This window comes from Lissotriton vulgaris, chromosome 9, assembly GCF_964263255.1.
Source record: "Lissotriton vulgaris chromosome 9, aLisVul1.2, whole genome shotgun sequence".
NCBI classification, from domain to species: Eukaryota; Metazoa; Chordata; class Amphibia; order Caudata; family Salamandridae; genus Lissotriton; species Lissotriton vulgaris.
Window position 1 is genome coordinate 347,930,623 of NC_141697.1, and position 24,386 is coordinate 347,955,008.

The 24,386-nt window shown below is 43.1% G+C and overlaps 1 protein-coding gene across 1 annotated transcript in view; it reads left to right on the plus strand.

Annotated features, from left to right (window-relative positions):
• The first annotated feature begins 6,589 nt into the window (after positions 1–6,589).
• The window catches only part of BTBD7 (BTB domain containing 7), a 420,230-nt gene continuing 402,433 nt past the window's right edge, over positions 6,590–24,386 (plus strand). The window contains exon 1 of the mRNA XM_086937712.1: positions 6,590–6,789. The gene's annotated coding sequence lies outside the window, so the exon portion shown is untranslated. The remainder of the gene's footprint in view (positions 6,790–24,386) is intronic.

Consider the following 24,386-nt stretch of genomic DNA (forward strand, 5'->3'; position numbering starts at 1 on the left):
AAAACACAACACAACATAGCATATCAAAACATAGCATAACATTACAAAACATAGCATGACATAACAAAACAAAGCATAGCATAACAAAACATAGCAAAACACAACAAAACATAGCATAGCATAACAAAACACAGCATAGCATAACAAAACCCAACAAAACATAGCATAGCATTACAAAACATAGCATAGCAAAGCATAGTATAACAAAACATATAGCATAGCAAAACACAACAAAACAGCATAGCATAACAAAACAAAGCTTAGCATAGCATAACAAAACATAGCATAACAAAGCATAGCATAGCATAACAAGCATAGCATAACATAGCATAGCAAAACATAGCATAGCAAAACAAAGCATAGCATAATAAAACACAACAAAACATAGCATAAAAACATAGCATAACATAACAAAGCATAGCATAGCATAACAAAGCATAGCATAACAAAACACAACAAAACATAGCATAGCATAACAAAACAAAACATAGGATAGCAAAACTAAACATAGCATAGCATAACAAAACAAAGCATAGGATAGCAAAACAAAACATAGCGTAGCATAACAAAACATAGCATAACATAACAAAACATAGCATAACAAAATGCAACAACACATAGCATAACAAAACATAGCAAAACACAACAAAACATAGCATAGCTTAACAAAACACAACAAAACATAGCATAGCAAAACAAAACATATCATAGCAAAACATAGCATAGCATACACCACAAAACATAGCATAGCATAACAAAACATAGCATAGCAAAACAAAGCTTAGCATAATAAAAGACAACACAACAAAACATAGCATAGCATTACATAGCATAGCAAAACATAGCAAAGCATAACAAAACACAGCATAGCATAGCATAACAAAACAAAACATAGGATAGCAAAACAAAACATAGCATACAGCATCAATCAGGGGTACCACAACATCACTATGTGCTACCACAGCATTACTGAACGCCACAGCATCACTCGTTCGCCACCACAACATCACTCAGCGCCACCACAGAATTCAATCTGTGCAACCATTCAACAACAACTGGTTCAAATATGTTCTCTCAATGTTTCAAGCTTTATTACAAATGTCACAAAAATATGTTAATATTTCACTTCTGTTCTTGGATTTTCATCACAATAAAATACACTGAACATAATCTTCACAATAGTTATTTACAAATGTTTAAGCTATTGCCATTATAAATTACAATAACTTTTATTTAAGTATTAATTATTAAAAATAAATAAAAGCCATTGTTATTTTTCATATCAGTACATGTAAGTCACGTAAATACAACACATATTGCATTACAAATGCTATAGGTGTCACATTTGCAAAAGTTATAACTATTGGCATTGTAAATGACAAAGCTATTAATTTCGCTATTTTCAAAACCAACACATAAATAAAAAATGTGTCATTTACAATACCAATAGCTCAAACTTTCCTAATGCGAGACCTATTGCATTGCAAATGCTTGTTTTAGGTCTCTCCTATACAGCGCGCATGCGATGCAATGGCAGACCTTTTTCCATCGCCATGGCTTTTCAGCCAAACACGTGCATGCGTTCCATTGCCTTCAATGGCAACGCGTGCACGTGAGGCGATTTACTTGTGGGAGCGAGCGCCACCATATGGTAGCAATTATCGCTCCTGCAAGTATATCGCGCAGGCCCCTCTCCTCCCCCCTGCTTCTAGCGTGCGTGCACGCACACAACTTTTGGTGAAGATGTTGTATTGGTCTAGACAATCTCTGTTGTGACATGTATTATTGTTCCTTTGAGGGGTAGAAGTTCTGCTCTCATAACACTTGGTGGCGCTAGAGGACATTTAATCATCGACTTTAGCCAACATTTTACTGAATTCTGTACCAGTCACTAACTGCGGACATTTTTTGGTGCAGGATAAAGGGTGTTGTTTGCCTGTTTCATAAAGCGCAAACTCAACCAGCAGGTATCAGAGCGCTTTACATGATCACCACTTGCATTCCAGACAGACACACACATTAAGTGATGTGTCCAGAATCCCGGGATGTTTAAGTCTCCCGCCAGATTCGAGCCTGGGTCCTCAGTTCCACAGTCGGTCGCTCTAGCCGTTAAGCCACACATAGGTTTCGTACGGGTACCTCCAACAGTCAAGTTTCGAGTGTTGAATAAATGCCTTGATTTCATGTAGGCCTTTCTGATACTGAAATAGCACCCTGCAGACTGCTCCTTGTGTAGTACTGCTCGTGCAAGCAGAGGAGGGAAGAGCACGGTGGGCACCCTGCATTGAGAGGACAATGGAGGAGGCGTTTGTGGCGCTTGGAACAGGAGAGCAGCATTTGAAGATTGCTCCAGTGACAAACTCCAACCCACTGCACTTTCACCACTGCCTTTGTGCTGGAATAGAAACAGAAAGTACATGTATTGCACCACTCCTCCCTTGCTTCAGAAAAGGAAATTCTATGCAATTTCACATCCCACACCACAAACCATGTAGGTTAAGTCAGGTTAAGGTCGCGATGCTGGTTACTTAGGTAAAATGTGTGACACCGAAATAGTTTGGGGAGGGAAGAGACTACATACAGACCAATTAGTCTCAGCGTAGATGTCGCGTGCACAGACTCCCGACAGAAAGCAGACCCCCTCCATGCGGCCTGGGAGACGCACCAACAAGCAAGTGGGCCCCCTTTACTCACACTTTTCACCAGAGCCTTGTTGGTGAACATTTTACAAAGTGAGTGTGAACTTGGGACTTCAGTCCTAAAGTTGTTGCTGCAAGCATCCAAGCGCATTTCTATGCTGCAGGTGGGCACCGACGAGACGGGCGAGGGATGGTGTGTGCCCCGGGAAACTCTCGGAGAGTGGTGGCGGTGTTAATTGTGTGCGTTCCCGAGGAAGCTAGTGTCAGTTGTGTGTACCTGAGGAGGCGGGGAGATACTATGTATCCATGAGGCGTTGTTATTGAGGTGATGTGTACTTGGAGAGGCACTGATTATTCTGGGGGTCTCTGAAAAGGTGGCGTCGATGAGGTAGGTGTGCACCTTGGAAGGTTGATGATATTGTGTGACTGAGGCGACGTCGTCGATGAGGGGTGCGCATGAGGACGGTGGATCCGAATTTGTTTTCAACATTTTAATTTACAATGCGAATAACTGCGTAATTTTACCCTGGAGTGGCTGTTGTTGGGTAGGTACATAAAAGTGTTTGTGTCAGCTCGGAATATGCCACTGGATACCCCCGGTGGCTCAGCTCTCTCCACGAGGGGTTCCTTCGATAAGCCAAACCTTAACTCTCTGTAACCTACATGTGCCCTCCACTCCACATTCTCACTCACACTGCTGCTCCTGTTACCACTCCCATTCCTGGTGTGGCAGGTCACGACCTGTGACGGCCTCCACTCGCTGCCTCCCCACTGTACCCTCTGGTTTGTCTCAGCGGCAGAAGCCTCTCTGCCTGTCTCTGTCAAGCAACAAGGTGCAGCGCACACAGGACCAGTACTGGCTGGCTCAGGCTCTGTGCTCCAGCGCTGCTGCTGAAGCTATGGGGGCAACCGTGACCCCAGGCTCTCCCAACAACACAAGTGGCTGAGGGGCGCAACTGGTCTGCACCACAGGAGCCTTATCTCTCTCTCGGCTCTTGGAGACCACTGTCTCTGTGAGCCATGGTGCCACTAAACCTGAGAGTCGAGTAGATGAACTTTCAAATAGTGACCATTTGCACAGTGTTTAACTTCCAGCTAACAACAAATTACTCAATTATGAAAGTCCATGCAAGGCTGTTGCCAGAAATGTAACCCCCCCCCCCTTGGAACCAAACTCCTAAGAACGTGGGAGTAGGTAAAATAAACAAGCCAGAGTCATCCTGGAAAGGTTTCCTTCATCTTTACAGCTAACACTGTATACATGTTTTTTGAGGGTTTTATATGGCGCAAACTCGACCCGAAGGTATCAGAGGCTTTATACGAGCACCAGTTGAGTTACAGACGGACACGTTCACTTTGCCCAGAATCACAGGATGCTGAGCGTTCCTGCCCGGACTCGAACCTGGTTCTCCAGCTTCAAGGTCGACAGCTCTAACCGTTAGGCCACATCCTCTTCCCGTTCATCATCCCTTAAACCATCAATTCATTCCCTCATTCTTCCGTTCATTTATCCTAACACACACATCCAATTCTTCTCTCTTTCCCCGTCTATCCCTCCATCCACCATTCCAGCCAGCCACAATGCTTATGTTCATAAATAGATCCATCCACAAAGCACCCTTTCGCTCATCCATCATCCCATCCACCCTTCCATTTTTCTTTGCCACATCCACCCACCCGTCCTTGCACTCTTCCTTGCCATGGAGTCCAGTGACAACCCCTACTTCATCTGCTAACACAGGGGTTCATGACGCCTCTAAGCCAAAATATTTATCGGCCCAGCTCTTCCTACCTGCCCCACTGAGGTGCTGCCCTGCACTCGCACAGGGAGCAAGTTTCCTCAGCGGCACACGTTACTAGCTGACTAATAATGTCCCATATATGCCATAATTCCTGTTACCCAGATATAAAATAATGTTTTTTGCGTTTTTTTGTTGTTGCAGATTTATATAGCCCAAACTTGATCCAAAGGACTTTAGATGAGCACCAGTTACATTACACAAGGACACATTCATTATTTTGGTTGGCGGGGGAGATTAAGTGATTTGCCCAGAATCACAGAATGTTGAGCCAATGCAAAGGCTCGAACGCAGTTCCTCAGCTCCAAAGTCGGCAGCTCTAGCTGTAAGGCTACATCCTCTCCCCAATACATACTGGGTGCAATAAGAGCTTCATCCTCAGATACATTTGGTCAGATCACACCTACTGATACTTACTGGAAACAAGCATTGGCATAGCCAATAGATCTCGCTTTTGGGACCTTATAAATATTTAGTTATGCAGCACAATATCCTTGGTGCAACAACATCAACTGTTGCATGCCTAAACACTTATAAGGTCCCAAAGGCGAGACATATTGGCTATGCCAATGCTTGTTATTGTAAGGAGGGGGTTGTTGTAGTTTGTATATTGGAATACAGTGGTATGACATGTTCTGGTTCCAGATTTTACTGTACTACTTTGTCTGGTTCCACTGTGAGCATTCGGTTTATTATGGTTGCAGCAGTGGAGCCAGACGAATTTGTTTCCTGTATTGTCAGACCTTGAATAAAGAAGCAGAATTCAGATCGCTATGCCTCTGTGTATGCGTTTGCGGTATGGAACCCTCTAGCAGGAGATCCCATCCTCGTCGGCAGTATTGTAAAGAACCACAAGAGTAAAGTAAAGTAATTCCTTTTATTCTTAGCCAGCACGCTTGCTCCTACATACATCGGAGCGACACTCAGTCAGTTCGGCAATCAGCTGGTAACTGTCAGATCTGACAGTTGTCAGCTGGTGACCTCACCGCTGGTATGGTGTCCTCGCAGGGACACCATACCACAATAGGTACGGTGTCCGGTAGTGGACACTAGTGTACCAAACACAACAGTCCTGCTTTGTGTACTGGAAATAGTAACTTCTGTCTTACGAACTCTGTGCTACGAAGTCACAGTCTGCGACTAAATGCACTATGTACACACACCCATTGTTTAAAACTGTATTACATGCTGTAGGAGACAAGCTGCCGAAATCCGTTCATTTAGTGTTCAATAAAAAGCAAGCATTAACCTTCCATTTCAGGGGGTTCGCAGCAGTTTCAATATAGTCAATAGAACAATTTCTGATATCTTTTGCGTTCCATGCACTTCACTGCTTGGATTTACGCGCGAGAAAGTGTCACACATTTGCAGTTGAATGTGACTCTGACACCATGGAAATGTCACGCATTAGCTGCAGCAATCCAGAAACTTGGCAGCTATTTATCATTTTTTCACTAGCAAAGCGGTTAACAGGCAACATCTGTGAGCTATCTGAGAGGCGTAAAGTCAGCGGAGAGGCCCTGAGATCTAGGGACGGCAGTTTTCTATTTGTATCTTCTAATAAAAAGATCGTGAGACTAAGTGGTACGTGGGTAAGACTGTCTCGGAGGTCGCTCCCAAATTCATCGGACGAAAACGAAAAAAACCCAGGGGTAAAAAAGACATAGAAAGGTAACAATTCAATAGATATGAACGAATTCTGCGCCATTTTAAAATTGAGCAGTATCCACAACCCACTAAATAAGACTATGAATCCCGGTCCATACAACTCCTATAAAACGATTACACTACTTTTGATTTATCAGAACATACTTTTAAAACAATTTTAAATGTCAATGCATAAATGCATAAAATAAGATTATTATTTGGCACTGGTTGCTAAAACATAAAATAAACATATTTTTTTATTTTTGATTAATCTGATATCAGGGGTTTCTAACACTTTATATACTTCTTTATGTAACGTAAACTCATCTAACCTGTGTTTACGCACATCAGCAAAATCCGAGCGAACCAGAGAGTCCTTTTTCTCTGTTTAGACTGTCAATTCAGTCAACAGGCAAAGGATGTCGCGCGCACGTCAAACCCCTGGTTCGTGCGCGTTCATCTTCCCCAAGCACGCGCTCGTCTCTCGCAGGGACGTGCGCTCTTGCAATTCTACGACGTCGAACGTGAAAAAAAAGCCCCTGAGGGGGAAGGGAAGGAAGAGGGAAAATGGCGGAGGGAGGAAGCGGGTAGAAGTGGGGGTTGTGGCATCTATCTGATCGGACGGGGCACCTACGGGCTGCGGCCGAGGAAGAGGAAGGCAATGTCACGAGACCAGGGACGCAGAAGGAGCGTGTCTGCATGAGGTGAGAAGCTCATAGTAAGGGGTGTGAGAGCTGTGCTTTGGCGACTTCTTGGAGGATGGGGGAGGGATTAGATATATTGTAACTAATTTCTCCGCAAATCGAAGCAGGCATATCGCATATGTGAACTCTCGTAACTCTTTCAAGCTGTACCCCCTCACGTCACTTGACTTGGGATTGTTTAACCCCATAGTTGAGTAGTGATAATTAGGATCCCGGGGTTGGGAGGTTAGGATCACTGAGGTTACGAGTTAGGATCTTAAAGGACCAGTCTGGGTGTTCCAATTGAGGGAGATGTGGGATCAGAAGTTGTGTGATTCCTGGGGGAGGAAAGGGGCGAAGGGAATAACGTTTGGCGTGCAGGTAAGGTGGGTTGAAGACTGTTGAGGATCGAGGTTAAGATTCGTGGTTCCCAGGGCCAGGATTTTATTTGAAGGGGGTAGGAAAGTGTTGCTTGTTTAGGTGATGGAGTGAAATAAGGGGAGTGAATGGGACGGGTGGTATTTGGGTTCCAGATGAGCGGTGAGGAATGAGATAAGGATCCATTCAGACTAGGGGGAGGGCGGAGTGTGTGGCTCTTTTTTTTCTATATTCACTTTCATTTCTGTCATCAAGCGAATGTTTGTCACTTACATAGTTGGGATGACTTGGGGGATCTAATGGAGCTAGTTGAGACTTGAAAACAGGGCGAGTGGCTGGGCGAAATACAGGGTAACGTAGGTGTGGTGACGCTTTGATGGTCCAGGTGAGCGATGGGTTGGTATTGGCAACCTGGCAAGTATGTGGCGTATTGTTGGGTATTTAGTTAATGGTTGTAGTGACATATTTAGGTTAAGGAGTAGTCCGAGAGTGTTGTGCATGTGAGGAGGCAGAGGTGTGGTCAATATCTAGATGAGGTGTGTTGGGAGTCCAGGTACTAGACGGATGTGTGTTGGGTGTTAGATGATGGGGTTGGCTCCAAGGAGGAGAATGGTGTATTAGTTGTGTTTGCATTTATATTCAGGGATAAATGGGGGGAGACAGGTATGCAGTGTTACGGATCTGGGAAAGGGAATTGTGATGCATCTATGGTTTATCTGGTCTGTGCTGATAGTGTTGAGATCAAGGTAGGTGAGACCATCTTGGAGGCCAGACTGGTGTGTAAGAGGAGGTGTTTGTGTTAGGTGGTAGTGGGGTGGTCGTAGTGAGGATGGGGGAATATGGGCACCAGGTGGGAGAAGGATCGTTCGAGAGTTCTTGATGACGTTTTTAAATAGAGGAGTTTTCCAGATCCAGTAAATGGAAGGATAAAGTAATATTTCTGATCCAGAATAGTTGTGGATAACTTACAGATTAAGTGAGAACAAGTGTTGGTACCTGAGGAGTTTTTTTGTGGTACTGCAGCCGGAGAAAATGGAGCTGAAGTCCAGTCGAGGAGGGGTTGAACTATTAGTGGTCTATGATTGGTCGTTAGAGGGTTCAGGTGATGAGTGTTATTGGTACAGTTGAGAAGTAAAGGGACGTTGGTCGTCCCCATGAAACAGGATCTTAGTCGTAGCGGACAAAGGTGAATGAGGGGCGGTAGGAGGGACAGAAGAGGGGGAGTTTTGGGTACTAAACAGGAGCTATGTTGTATGTTTTATTGCCAAAAGTAGTGTTCTTTGATTCCAAAATATTTTATGAATTGTGGTTTGGGGTTTTTATGGCCGGGTTGCAGCCTGTTAATCTCTTCAGGGAGATACATGGAGTGTGCTTACCTCTAAGCTTGAACGTAACATTTCTCTGTATTCCCATATTTAAGGTGAATCGGTTTTACAGGAACAATAGCAGCAACATCTGTACGCCACAGCCATGTGTTTTTATAGACTATTTATTTTCAATCATTGGTGATTTAAGGAATGAGATTTTTTTTTTGTGCTTAAATAATGGACCTACTTAGTTAAAAGTAGATTCTGCACTTAGCCTACATAGCTGATATGCGTTTTGTGACGTTTGCAGTATAGAGAATAAAACGAAAGAATGTTTGCTGCAAAAAAGGGTTTCCCTTCCAGAACCGGACTAGTTGAGTAAATTTGCGAATTTATTTTCCACGCAGTCAATTGCTATTCTTAGAGGTGTAATTTGCCTGACAAACAATGTGCTTAGATTGTTTTACTCGTTTGGGAACTAGGTAGTTCAGATGCTAGGTTCGAGGAAAACATATATTTCCTCATGTTAGTGTGTAATGCACAGAATCTTGCGTTTTCCACATTGTATTTAGCATATGCATTAATTGTCATTCTTATTTCCCATTACTGCGCTCGCAGTGCTCTTGGTAAAATTGTTTGTGCCAGTTTTTCCTTCCGTTCACAGATATGAAAGATACCGGTTGCAAATTTTAAAGGAGGCTTTGTCTGTTAGGGAGACCAAACGACAACAAAAAATAGCTTGGTTGACAGTCCATAATTTCAACTTTTTCTATGGATTTAACACTGAATTGCCAACTGTGTTAATGATTGCAAAGACATTGAGCGTTAAAGTCGTGATCCAGTACCATATTTGAAGATTAGGTTATAAAATTGCTTCTAACTGCAAAATGTGACAGAGATGTCCTTCACGACCAGTCTATTGAATATAATACAGGATACGTCAGTCTTTATTTACTTACTACCCTCTCTTAATTAAGAAACGTTTTTATCACTTGTAAAGTTAAGTCTTGTAACTTTAATAGTATGTTATTGTATTTAATATAAATTAATGTTACAACTTATTGAACCTTTTTAGGTAAATAGGTAACATTTGGAAACTATTGTGAAACACAGCACTAGTCCTGTAATGAAAAAATGTGAAGACAAACTGTAGTGCTACTTAACAATCTGTGTGACTGCTGAAAATGGTTGTAAGTCTTTTTTTTTGGCGCTAATTTTTAGCACACTGCCCATTTATCCTTGAACGCTTATTTTGTGGGCTAAATTTTTCTGCTCACTGCCCCCCCCCCCCCACTCCCCGATAACACAGTGCACAACTAGACCCAGCATTGGCAAAGCAAATATGCCTAGCTTTAAAGCGCCAGCACACCTGGAGGCATTAACAAATGCCTACTATATTTGTTGCATGCCCAAATGCAGTATATCACATTAAAGTGTGTGCTATTGGCTTTGCCAATGGTGTACGAAAAAAGTATTCCTTTTTGTTGAGAGTGCATATAAGAGATAAAGAATTAAAGATGACCAGCAGCTTGATGACTGAGTATACTTTTCAGATGTCAAAAAAATAATCCCTCAACCATTCCAGTGGAAACAATTAATGGCAGGTTGAAAAGGTTAAGTAACTAGCCGATAGTATGAGATGATGCATTCATCTTAACTCTGCCTGGAACCACAGACCACTTAATGTACATATTAAAGAATTTGTAACAATATGTCTAGAAATCACTGTACTGTCAAGCCAGACCTTTACAGTATGGTAACTTGAGGAAAGACATTTGTGTACACTATGATAACATAAATGCCCAGTGCAAATGTAGTTTCCTCCGATTACTTTTGGCACTGGCCTTTAATAGAGAACCTAGGAATACATGTGTTTTTTCTGATCAGTTATCTGAGAATTTGGGGACGTTACAGTACAATGCAGAACAAAATCCTACTCAACCCTATAACTCTTCTGAAATAGAACTTTCCCTAGATTTAACCAACATAAAAACGTTCACTTTCCTCTAGTTTGGAATCATACTTAAGTCCTTAAGACAGCAATGAGATTCTATTAGAATTTCATTTTAGTAGCATGTTGCCAAGCACAGCTATTATAGTGACACTTGCAAGGTGGCAGTTGTGCGATCATCTTCGCTTGATCAGTCTGTAATTGTGCTTTTCATATTTCTCGGCTTCTATAAAAGACTTGATGATGAAATTAGAAATAGAAACTTTAAAGCCATGTATTTCCACTCTTTTTTGAGTGGTTTCATGTAAAATTTAGGGTTTTCCTTACATTTTGTATTCAACAAAGATGCAGGTTCTGCTGAATCGAAGGGACAGAATGCCTCAGTTTTGTAATGTGGCAAACGGGCTCTTTCATGTAAAGTGTGGTGGCACTGTACGCTGGATCGGTGCACAGCCAGTGTTCGATACCTTGTACTATACTCTATTGCCTTTTATGTTGGGAAAGTAAAAAACAAGTCTCCTTGATAGATATATTATCTGGAAAGGATTCCACAATGAAAATCTGAAACCACACTTTTCCAGATAACATTTTTGAGCCAGTTGTCAATCTGTGTACTTTTCCTGGTAATTAATTTTAACACATCTCTAGGTTACTTACCGGTAATCCTCAACTTTGAATCTTTTCTTCCTAGGGACATTAATTTCAGTTATAATTCATGTTGTAAGTGAGTAAAAAGAGGCCGCTCACACACGCTGTTTCTGGAGTCTCCCTGCCAAGGATCATTTGTTTCTCAACGGAGATAATTGCCCTGTTCTCAGCAGATAACTGTGAGGTCGCGCCGCTGGTGGGAGCTTGTCCGTGGTCGACGGATTGCTAGACTGCTCCCAGCGAGCGCTTGACCCCAACTTGCTGGCTGCCTGCACCGGGGGACTGCAAGGACCAGAAGCCTTAGCTTCTACCACCTGGTGCCTCTTCCCCCGGCGGCAACGCCCCCTACCTGCCGCCTACTTACTTTTCGCGACACCCGCTCCGCGGGTGCCGCTCACACACGCTGTTTCTGGAGTCTCCCTGCCAAGGATCATTTGTTTCTCAACGGAGATAATTGCCCTGTTCTCAGCAGATAACTGTGAGGTCGCGCCGCTGGTGGGAGCTTGTCCGTGGTCGACGGATTGCTAGACTGCTCCCAGCGAGCGCTTGACCCCAACTTGCTGGCTGCCTGCACCGGGGGACTGCGAGGACCAGAAGCCTTAGCTTCTACCACCTGGTGCCTCTTCCCCCGGCGGCAACGTCCCCTACCTGCCGCCTACTTACTTTTCGCGACACCCGCTCCGCGGGTGCCGCTCACACACGCTGTTTCTGGAGTCTCCCTGCCAAGGATCATTTGTTTCTCAACGGAGATAATTGCCCTGTTCTCAGCAGATAACTGTGAGGTCGCGCCGCTGGTGGGAGCTTGTCCGTGGTCGACGGATTGCTAGACTGCTCCCAGCGAGCGCTTGACCCCAACTTGCTGGCTGCCTGCACCGGGGGACTGCGAGGACCAGAAGCCTTAGCTTCTACCACCTGGTGCCTCTTCCCCCGGCGGCAACGCCCCCTACCTGCCGCCTACTTACTTTTCGCGACACCCGCTCCGCGCACACACGCTGTTTCTGGAGTCTCCCTGCCAAGGATCATTTGTTTCTCAACGGAGATAATTGCCCTGTTCTCAGCAGATAACTGTGAGGTCGCGCCGCTGGTGGGAGCTTGTCCGTGGTCGACGGATTGCTAGACTGCTCCCAGCGAGCGCTTGACCCCAACTTGCTGGCTGCCTGCACCGGGGGACTGCGAGGACCAGAAGCCTTAGCTTCTACCACCTGGTGCCTCTTCCCCCGGCGGCAACGCCCCCGTGCGTGAACTTCCCTTTAAACTGAACACCCTCACACGCAACGCGGGACGCGCGCGGGGAGAAGCGCGAGGCGAAGCCCGGGCCAAGGGCGGGCCCGTTTCAGCCCGTTCCAGACTGTGAGAGACTGGACTGGGCCACGGTATTTGTGTTTTTCCTACCCATTTGTAGTTCTGTTATGATAAAAAATTGTGGGGTCTTACATCCTAGTCAATAGTCAATAGTGAGACCTGTCTGCTCGTGCCCTATCATCTTTTACGTCTGAGACGCATAGCGTCCGATCATGACTAGAGCTACTAGAAGCAAAAAGACAGATAAAACTACTGACATAACTGGACCACTTGACTTATTTCTAAATAAGGCCAATGCAGCTATTGATAATACCATCCAATTGATAGATCGACGGGTGTCTCACGAACTGGAGATTGCCAGAAAAAGATCGTCAATGGGCCCCTTGGCCTTAGCACAAACTCCAACTCATAAGGGTCCGATCACTCCCCTGTTGAATCAAGCAAGTGCACTAGTTCACACAGTTCCAAATACTGTGGACCTGTCAGCAACACAATTGTCATTAGGATCTGATTCTGTGGAGGATCTGGAAAAAACACCGGACTTACAACTCCTACAAAATCAAGACATGGCATTAGAACCTAACTCCACGGGGGAAAGGGAGGGTGCCATACCTAAGAGGTTAAGCAAGGGGTTGATTACACATGAGATCACATCGGCTCCACCTAATTGTGTGAACCCTTGCAACCTGAATAAGAATAGTAATAACATTGTAGTGCTCCAAACCCCACCACCCACCAATAGTGTGATCCCTAACATGCCCCCACAGAACACTGCGCCACTGGGGAACTTAGATGCTCTAGGTGCAGTAGGCGGTATACACAAACCATGCACCACATGTGTGACACTACATGACTTTCTTACAAATAGCATGGGGGAACTGTTAAAACACCATCTGAAACCCTTGGAAAAAAGTATAAGGATAATCGAAAAACAACTTGCTAAATTAAATACTCCTGCATTTACTCAGAAGTCATTGAGTACCCTAGATACGGGGGAGGGGAAAACCAAACAGCCAAGTAAACCGGCTAAACCGGCTCAACCACTTACCTTACCAGCTGTGTGTCCAAAGCCCCGTGCACAAGATAAAGAAGGAAACACCCAGACTACTAAAAGTGTCAAACAAAACTCACAAAATACCCCTAAACCCCTAATTGCAGAGGGGAAGGGCCAATCCGATATCACCAGCGACAATGCGCAACCTACCCCAGCCCTAGTGGCCTTAAACACTCAGCTAGCCAATCTTAAGGAGACGTCACATAAATCACAAAAAACCCAGTCCTTCCAATCTCAGGGAAAACAGAGGACGGGCACTAGGTTCAGGCGGCCGTTTCATCTCCCACCTGAGGCTACCCCGTACACTGTTGTCCTAACAGGGGTGTCGGAACTGCCAGATGGCTCGGATGAGCCCCCGTGGTCACTAAGGAACAAAGTTCTGCAATGGCTAAGCCAAAACAGACCTATACAGCCATCGCATCTTAGCAGAATAAATTCAGTCAGAAGAGTGTTTTGGATTGGGGACACGAAAAAAAGCTTACAGGGTGACTGTGTTATAGTCAATTGCGACGATCCTGCCATGGTTGACTATATCTCTTCGTGGCCAGCGCTCGAAAAAAGGGGGGGGGGGTGGACGTACAGCGTCTTTCCTTCTTTTATCCACCGTTAAATATTCCCAATTATGAGAATACAACTGGTTGGGATGAAGTCCAAGACTGGCCTTGGACACAGGTGGGGTACACTAATAGTAGCAGAAATAGGAACAACAATAATTACTGGAACAGAGGCTGGGATTCTCGCCCCTGGTACCATAGTAGAGGCAACCCAAATCCTGATTATTGGGGGGGGGGGGGTTCCCACAAGCAACAGATATGACTGCGTAGACATGGTCGATTGACCAATAAAGGTCACTACAGGGGTATCAGAAGTCCCAGCCCCCCAACTAAAGATCTATGATGTCTCTCCCCAGGTAGAAAACACTAATCCCATGATGACAGAGATTACATTAGAGCATGACACGGGTGGTGGAAACTTGTCAGGCCAGCATCTAATAGAAAAACCTAGTAAGCCACTGAAGGAGAGCGGACTTGAGTCCACAACCGAAACCACCAGCATGCATTCACATCTGAGCACAGTAGACAAGACTAAGACTCAAATTGAAAATGAGATTGGAGCCCTGCCCGTGGGCATTGTCTCACTAACTAGTCAGGAAGAATCCAGTCCAACCAATGAGGGGAAAGGTTCGCTAAAAATAACATCGTGGAACATTGCTGGGCTGGCTAAAAAAGTGCGGGACCAGCTATTCCTAACTTTTATGGAAAGGCAGGACAAAATCTGCCTACAGGAGTGCTGGGACTTAGATGAGACCCATATCGAGGGTTTTAGCACTTTTTATGTTCCCTCGATCCAGGGCAACCGAGGCAGAGGCTCTGGGGGACTGTGTATTTTTACTTCTAACCTCTGTAACGTAGAACAGAGTATGCATGAGGCAAGCGGACCAAAAGCAGGCGTAGGGAGCTTATTACAAGGCCTGTTTATTAAATCAAATGGGCGCTCCTTTTTCCTGATCAACCTTTATAATAACGCGCCAAAAGTTGAGGTTAAAACCTTAATAGTGGAATTGGACTCACTGTTAAAGAGAGGTGGGCAGGCGGCAGATTGCTTACTTATAGCAGGGGATTTTAATTGTCACCTATGCCCCTATAGTCAAACAAAAAACTGTGGCATCTTTGACTTAAAAGGGGACCCTACTACGCATTTTGAACACTCCATAGGGGGCAACTTGTTAAATCAATTCATGCATGAATGGGATTTGGCCTTTGCAAATGAGCTTTGTCAGCCACCCGTAGCGTTTCAGACAACTTTTTTTGGCCATGGGGCAGGCACTGTAATTGACTTTATTTTAGTCTCCAACAGGAATCAAGGCTGGGTGGGGGGTTTTGATACGGAGGATCTAGCAATAAGCGACCATTTTCCTATTAGCACCTCCCTTAGTCTAGGGAAATCGGGGACCCAAAAAATAAGTACTATGAATATACTGCATGGTCGTTCAGTGGCGCTGGCCAGAAAAAATGGCTACGCCATTAAATGGGCAAAAATTGAACCCACAAACTTTCTGAAAGATCTGGTGCAGAAAGAATCTAGACAATTTGCCACCTGTTTGGAACCAAGCACCAACCCCGAGCTATTAATACAGGCGTATGAAGGGATTAAAGCCACAATAAACGCCAAGTTAACTAAAAAATTAAAGGTAGGGGATGACACGAGATTACATGGCTGGTTCAATCGAGCCTGTACTAATGCACACAAAGTCCTTTTACAGGCTTTAAAGACCGTCCCTAGGGATAGCGGCCGAGTTAAGGAGGCTAGACAAGCTTACAAGCTGACCCTCCTGACCAGAAAGAAAGCACTCAAAAACGCAGCGTGGGAAGCCCTGATAAAGGCAAGCGCCCTAAGGGACAACACGTCGTTCTGGAAAGAAATTAATGCCCCCTTCTTTCTGGATAGGAAGGTAGACTCCCTGGAAATAGGCATATCAGAAGATGTCTGGGTCAATTATTTTACCTCCCTCTATAAGAAAGAATCACTTGCTTTGACCCCACAAGATGAGGTGGATGCGGGGCGAGAGGTTCTTTCACAGTTTCAGGGAAATTTCCCATTAAAAGTAATGTTTACCCCTGCAGACCTGGAACAAGCGATTTGCCAGAGCGCTAGTTTAAAGGCCCCGGGACCTGATGGAGTCCCCATTGATTTGTTTAAAGGGAACGTAGATCTTTGGGCCCCCTTACTAGCAAATGTACTGAATGCTTACACTAAACTAGGTTTCCCCCACACATGGAATGAAGCAATAGTCATCCCAATATTTAAAAAAGGGGACAGACAAGACCCAAAATGTTACCGCCCCATCTCCCTGTTAGACAACCTAATGAAAGTAGCAGGCAGGGTGTTGCTAACCAAATTACAAACCTGGTCCAAGAGCAATGGGATACTTTCAAAATTCCAATATGGTTTTAAGTCGGGTTTGGGAACCATAGAGCAGGGTTTAAACCTGTCCCTCATAATGAATAAATACATTGGTTCAAAAAAAGGGAACCTGTTCCTTACATTCGTTGACTTAACCTCGGCGTTCGATTGTTTGGATCATGGAATACTGTGGAAAACCCTGACCACAATGGGGATAGATAAAAACATCTTAAGTTTTATCCAGGAGTTGTATAGAGACGCAGGCGCCACGGTGAGATTTGGCAAAAATGGCGAGCAAACTAGAAAATTTCCAATAGCAAAAGGTGTTCGCCAAGGCTGCATACTTGCGCCATTTTTATTCAACCTGTACATCAACGAGGTAGCAGCTTTCTTGAATGATCTGGAGGTGGACTACCCCAAGATAAATGGTCTCGCAGTCCCACTATTGTTATACGCCGATGATGCGGTGATCATGGCCCGCACTCAGCGGGGACTCCAAAAGGCACTAATGGGCTTTGCAACCTTCATGAGCTCTAGAGGCCTAAAAATAAACGTGGGGAAAACTTTCACGATGTCATGTACCTCCAAAAAAAAAGTTCCTGACTGCAAAACCTTTGTTAACGATTCAAAGATAGCAATGTCTAAAACCTTTTCTTATTTGGGTATTATTTTTAATAATAGGGGGACATGGTCTACAGCGATTACCTCCCGGAACTTGGCCTTTGCCCGCTCAATAGGGGCGGTCAAGCAATTTGCTAAAAAACTTGGCGGGAAACCGGTAGACACACTACTTAAGATTTATGCAGCAAAATGTGTGTCTACAGCTGTCTATGGGGCGGGGATCTGGGGACTTGCAGATAGCTCTGAAATCCAAAGGGTGGAGAATGCTTTCCTGAGGTATCTTTTAGGAGTCCCGCGTTCCACATCTACTACTATATGCCACAATGAACTTGACAGATCCCATATTAGCGATCTGATAAAGATAGCGCCAGTCATGTTGTGGCACAAGATTTGGACATGCGAGGACACGACCTTTAATAGGGAAGTAATTCATGATTGCCTGCAGCAAGCTAACGGCGCCAATCAGCCATGGCTGGCCTATGTTAAAAAATTTCTGAATTCCATCGGCCAACCAGAATTCTTTTCAAACCCAACCTCATGTGCCCAAATGTTAAAAAAAGTATTAAAAGAGACATGCCTTGGTCTACTGGAGGAGAGGAGATATTATCTAGATGGGAATAAGTCTACCATCATAGCCCATCGCCAGATCCTCCATGACCATGGCCTTCATCCTTATTTGGCGCCAAATTTTTCATGTTATCATAGAATGCTTTTAGCACGATTGAGGACGGATTCTTTTTTCAGGCTAATAACGTTCCCTGTCCCAAATGATTGGTCTGGGAAACTGATGAAATGTCCGTGTGACGGAGTAGCCACCCAGTCAAATATACATTGTATCCTTTTTTGCAAGTATTATCAGTGGGGGAGGAAAAAACACCTGTTGCCACTATTAAAGCTGTGGGGTTTGAGAAGTTGTAAAACTGCCCTCCATAGATTGTATTTGCTCCAAGATGAGCTCACTATTGTAGTGGTGATAAAATGTTTGTCGTTCATTATAAAATGTAGAGGAACCATGAGAAGTGATTAGAAGGCTGAGGGTTTGTTGGAGTATTATTCTGTGCCTAATAACACCACATAATACATAAATATGCTATATTTACCTCAACCGTTTTAATAATCTAATGAATTCACTTTTGTACCAAATGTTTTTATGAAATGGTTTTATGGTTCTCAAGACTAGATTAATTGATTGACAAGTGTAACGAAGAGGAATTTGTTGCAGTGATTTCCTTTTTTAATACCTAAGTGTCAAATGTTGTTTTTGATTGTATTTTGTAGTGTTTGCTTATATGGTGTTTGCCAAATACCGAATAAAGCTATCTTTGAATTGAATTGAAAAGTAAGTACTTTGCTGAAGAAAAGGAACACTTATGTACATTGTCTTCCAGAGGTAACTTTGTTTTTGTCCTTTACAAATATGATGTGCATTACTATGGGATTTCAAATTCATTAGACAGCCATCAAATTTCAAGATGTTCCTACACTAGCTGTCAGTACATTAACATAACTGCTTTCCCCAAGAGGATGTAGATGTATGCCACTGGAAAGTTTGTTTTTATCCCTCCAACAAGGTCAAGGGTTTATATATTCTGAAAACAAATGTAGTATTATTTCGGTTGTGTTTATTGTAATGCTCAACATCATGTTCACTCTCGATTTGGAGGATGTTGATTTGCCCTGGTTTTCGGGGAAATCATCTCCTAGTTTAGTTCTTGCCTCTATCAGTGATCTGTCAGAATATCTGCACCATCAGTTTTTTGATATGCGCGGTTTATGTTGGCGCTGGAGCTCTGAAGGTGTGGCAAGTTGGTCGAAAGGGCGATGGCCTGAGTTTTTTCATTGATAGCCTTCCAAGTTAGCAGGTGGATTCGGGGTTGTATCTGGTGCTCTGTGGATAGATAAGCAAATTCAGTTCTGAAGTTGGATACACACTCTTACACAGCCCAAAGAAATGATGCCGTTTTGTTTGTGTATTTCTTTTGTCTTGGCTATAGTTTCTGGAAACCTTTAGTGGGGAGTTGGGGATAGTTCGAAATAGTATGGATTTGTTTTATTTAGCAATAGATAACCAGCTGGATGCAGTCTTTTAGAGAGGATTTGGGTGAATGTTGCCTGATTTGTCTGTGCATTGAAAGATTGCGGAGGGTTAAGGAGAACCACCTCGATTTCACACTTGTATTACTTATGCTGGTGGTTGCCTAAAATGGGTAGGCTAACAGTCTTTCTGGAGTGATGTTTAGTTTGGTATTCCTGGTCACTACCTCCGTTTTGTCTCTAGTTACGCTAAGTCATTAAGGTGCATCTAGAGTTTAGAGAGTTGTCTTTAGGTCTTCCCAGAGAGTTCCCCCAAGGTTTGATGTGGTTGGGTACAATAGCTCATGCCCGAGACACTCTACTCAAATTTAAAATATGTGCCTTTTTATTTTTTATATTATTTTCTTAGGCTAAGCCCATATTACCTGGGAAACATTGCATTTTTGAACTGTACCTGTGATGTTTCCCCCCCCCCCCCATCGTTTTTTGTGACCTCATCCACCTGTCATTTCATCCTGGTTACCAAGACTATTTACAGCTAATGACCCTGTTAAAGTTTCGTCAAAGTAAGAGTCTCTTACACCCCCCCCCCCCCCCCACCCCCCTTCCCTGTCTCTCTCAACAACACCATCTGGTAACGTGTTTTCTCCATTTACCCAACATCTTAAACCTAAATTTCCTTTTCATCTGTCTGTCAATTTGATAGACATTGTTAATGTGAAAAAGGTTGTGCGACTGTGCCAACAAGTTGGAGCGCATAAGATTTCTCCTGCATCTGTTGAGTAAAGAGGGGGCACGGTCACTACCAGTGGCTGTTTAGTATCTCTTGAACCATGCTTAGCCGCAGGCGAGTTCCAAATTGAAAACATTTTGGACATCGACAAATCATTAAGGAAAAAATGTATCATTTTAAAGGCCGCAGCATTTCAGGGCGAGCTTTAAGAGTTAGTTACAAATTATCCAGCTAAGAAGTTTGTTATAGATAACTTGTTTTATTCAGACCACAGGTTTTTAGTAACCACACTGCTAACACAAAAACACGCAGAGAAAATATAAATAATTGTCTCATTTATGTATCTCGATTTCTAAATTTTTTATTCTGTTTAATAATGATGTGCTTAAATTATATGGCTGCAATTAGAAACGCGCATTGACTATCATGTCATGTTTACCTTGAGATGCGCTGCAATTTTATTACCGACAGTGATAGTCGTATGTTATCAAAGATGTATATTTTACACAGCACAATTTTTTTTTTCAAAACACGCTCTAAAACAACTTGTCTACATGAATTGAGTGAACCTGTATGATTGAGAAGATGGTTTTCACCGATTAATTTTTAGAATATCATGGCTAAAATTATGTAATGACTGTTTAATCTTTTTATGGCACCTGGCACTTTAACGAACTTGATTGTCTAATAAAGTATTTTTGATGACTGTGCCAACAAAATTTTCTGAAACTGTTTTAACATCCTGAGTACTCGATTAATTCCTTAGATTGAACAAAACAATCAAGTTTGCCGTGTTCACTACAGAAAAGTTACCTCCATTATTCATTGTACAGTGCATAGTTTACTTTGGCCATTGTTTATTTTTCTGTAAAGCATTTGTAAGACTGTTTATAATCTTGGTTTGTGGTGTACAACTGAATTTATTAAGATGTTTTACCTCTTAGGACAGTTGTGAATTGAGGGATGTTTGCCCATGACTGCAGAATATAGGGTGTCGAATGTACATACCTTAATCTGAAGATGTAGTGATTTTGCTCTAAAAGGCATTTGTTACAAACCATTCATGAATCTCTTGTCATTAGTTTACTGGATGAACAATTCAGTTAGGGAGGCTCAAGATATTGGTCTTAGACCACTCCAGATCCCTAAGTTGTATTGGTGGATTTTATTTCTGCTGAGGCTGCTCAGACATGTTGCATAGAATTTTCTCATCCTAATGTATGCAGGGATTATGTCCATTTTCACCATGATTTTTTCTGAGCACCGTTTCATATTAGTCTTTCTGGGCACGAGAACTTGCTGCTGCTATTTCCGACTATGATGCAAATGTAAAGGGGTTCCCCTGCTAACAAATGTGGTTCCTAAGTCCGGGATAATCCTATCCAGTGCATACAAAATCTTAGGCAACTTTTCATTCACAGCAAGTAAAATATATCATAACACAGCGGAGGGCACATGATATAATAACCAGAGGGACATATGAATAAATATCCAATTGGATATATTTATTATTCAAAAATATAATTCAGTATATGCTTTAAGAATAAATAGCTAAAAAATACATCATATTACATATTATTTCACCATACAATCTCTCAAACCTCTCATCCATCCACAACATACATAAAAACAAAAACACAAAGAATTATTTGGATGACAAAGCTCATCTAATAGTCCTAATAATTACATATAATATGTTATGTGAAAACAAGAAAATCTTTCCAACAGCTTTTCCTTTTTTTAAAAAAAAGGTATTTCAGCTAGAATACCTCCTTTTTACAATTCTCAAACAGTGGCTAATGAATAATACATGTTTCTCTATGCACATTTTGGCATAACTCCTTTTTTAAAGGTTGTATGCCATGTGCTGTAGTTCCGACTATGCACATTTCCTTTTGTAGGATATGAGGCAAATAATTCTGTATAACAGACTTAGTTGAAAATAAAATTGTAGCTTTTCTTGAATGTATTTTTTATTTTTATTTTCTTGTAATCAAAAGCCAAGGGTTAAGATGCTTGCATGAGGTATTACTTGGCATATAGAGATTCGTGTTCGGATGGTTCTGGACTATTACAATCAGGAATGTGCTTAGTATCCCTGAACTGAATGGGTGCTGAGGAATGCCAGTTTAACCAGATTTCAGAACTTTCGTAAAAGCAGATATTCCGGGTTTTGATCTCAGGAGTGAGTCTATGGTGTAGAGTTAGGTCCTCCCCCCCCCCCCCCCCCCCCCCCAAGCTCTCCCAGAGCTGCTTAGTTCAATTTGGCTTGTATCCTTATTTCGTTTCCCAACTCAAGAGCATGATATGAAGTTTAATGGGGTACCAGTTTCTGCATTTGTTGGCCTCTTAATGTTCCTCATTAGATTGAATTTGTTTCTGTGCTTGCGGGTTGGTGGAGTTCATTCGAGGCTAGCATGGTCAGTTGATTTCTTTAGGTTCAAACTGATCCTCGTGGCTTGACTTTGTTGCAGAGAACCGGAGCTTTAATTTTTTGACCTGCCCTTAAGTTCAATGCAGTGGTTCACTTGGGGTATTCAACTTGGATTGATAAATAGGATTCACTGATGTAGCTGTGATTTTCGGAAGGTAACATGGCTCTCTAAATGATTTGTTAACCCAACCACTCTTTTTTTTTTTGTGGTACTTTTTAGGTCGAAGCCTGCGTTGAGCGCATGCGCTGTTGCAGGCGGGAGTTCTTGTAAGCAAGAAGGGGCACGCCCCTTCTGCCATTGGCCGGCCTCGCGAAATGGAGGCCTGCCATTGGACAATGCCCCTGTTTGGATGATTTGTCCGCTATACTCCCTCCTTTTGAGGACTCGGTGACCTGACTTCTGGTGTCGCAAGCCGATTTCCTGAAACATTGCTATGGCAACCACGAGGCCGGTCACGGAGTCCTGGAGGGGAGGGATTCAGTAGCTGTTGCCACTTTTATTTTTTATTTTTTTTGTGCATGCGGTTTTCTGTCATTGTTACCTCGTTCTCCTTGCTGGAAGGAGGCATTGCAGTGGTTGTATATACATATTATTCCCTTTAGGAGTTAGAGGATGGACCCTCCTTGTTCTTATGTGCTGTTTGTGACACGCTTGTTTAACTTCCAGCGCGGCTCTAATCCCCCTCCTCTTGCCGTGAGACCCTCAATTCCAATGGGCAGAAGGAAGGGGTCAAAACAGGATCTTGCTCCGTTACTCTGTCTCAAACCGTTGCCTGAATCCACCAGCCCGTCGCTCCTCTACACTCCGGCTCTGCCCTAGCTCGACTCTCTGCTCCCCAGGCATGGAGCTCCACCTCCTGCAAATCTTGGCCGTATACAGTCTCTCTGCCATGCTCTACGCTCTGCTGCTCCTGGCTCTCACTTCCTAGCTCTTGGCTCCGGTAAGTGGGTCTGCGTTTTCTTAACAAATGTTCCCGTTATTCTCTTTGTCTCCACGCTCGAAATATTTAGCTATTATACCGCATGTTTTTCCTCTCAGTAATGCGGTAGTTCACAGGAATAGTATCAGATTTCGCCCGATTCCGCACACACACCTGAAGGAGCTCCTGCGATCCGCCTCTAGCCGGCCTCCATGTTCGTCCCCCTTCTGGTCCTATGTCTTGTACAACTATTACATTAGTACTGTTTTAAATGTTGTACTTTTTTAACCACGTTTCAATGTCTAAATAGTTTTAATTGTAAGATGTGGAACTCACACAAGGCCATCTTGAGTCAGCACAAAAATGGTCAAATTGGCTTGGTAAGGAATTATCCTAGATAAATTACAAACCTCCATTAGGCTTAGTCGGAGTTCAAACTACACAATTAAATATCAGCGTCAGCATTACCGAAACATCTTCGATTTATATATTGCTGCCAATAAACTCGACAAGAAGATTTGAGGCCTTAATAAAAAACAAATAGAATGGTATTGACCACACTCTTGTTGTTTTAGAAAAATGTATCTGCTGTTTTGTTATTGCTTAAAAAAAAAATTAAACATTTATTTGGGCATAAAGTGGGAACATGGAATTGTAATTAATCTCTGTTTTATGTGAGACCACGGTGCATTAGTGAAATCATTTTGATAAATTGAATCTATGATTTGTTTATTAACTTTTTATCATTTTGGCCCCACTGTGCAATAGAAAACTGGGAAGGGGTCAACAGTTATTAGAACTTGAGGGGCGGTAGAAAAGCAGCCATTGTTTCTCCTTTGGGATGACTAGAGACCTCCTTTTAGGACATTTTATGTCCACATCCTTTAAAAACAAGCCTGTCTGTGTCCGTCTGCATCCCAACTGCAGCCAGCACCAGTCACCCTGGCGATTTAACCGGAGAGAGGAGACTGCTCTACCATTATTTGACCACAGGGATTACAGAGTTTAAGAACCAGATGAAGTGTAAGTACTCTGCTGTACTATTAAATTGCATGGAACCACTATCCAATGGTGTTCGCTAGGAGTCCTCCCATTTGAATGTATGTCTACTGATAGGAGGGTAGAAGTTGATTGTAGCTCTACATGCCCAGGAAAGGCTAACTATAGTTACCCATGCCTTACATGTTTGTAATCTTCTAGAGAACAATCAGTTCAATGTCCTGTTTATGACCGAAACTTGGATGGGTGAAGATTCGACCCCATATATGCAGTTGGCCTTTCCAAAGAATTATTATTGCATACAACTAGACAGGAAAGGCAAAAGAGGAGGTG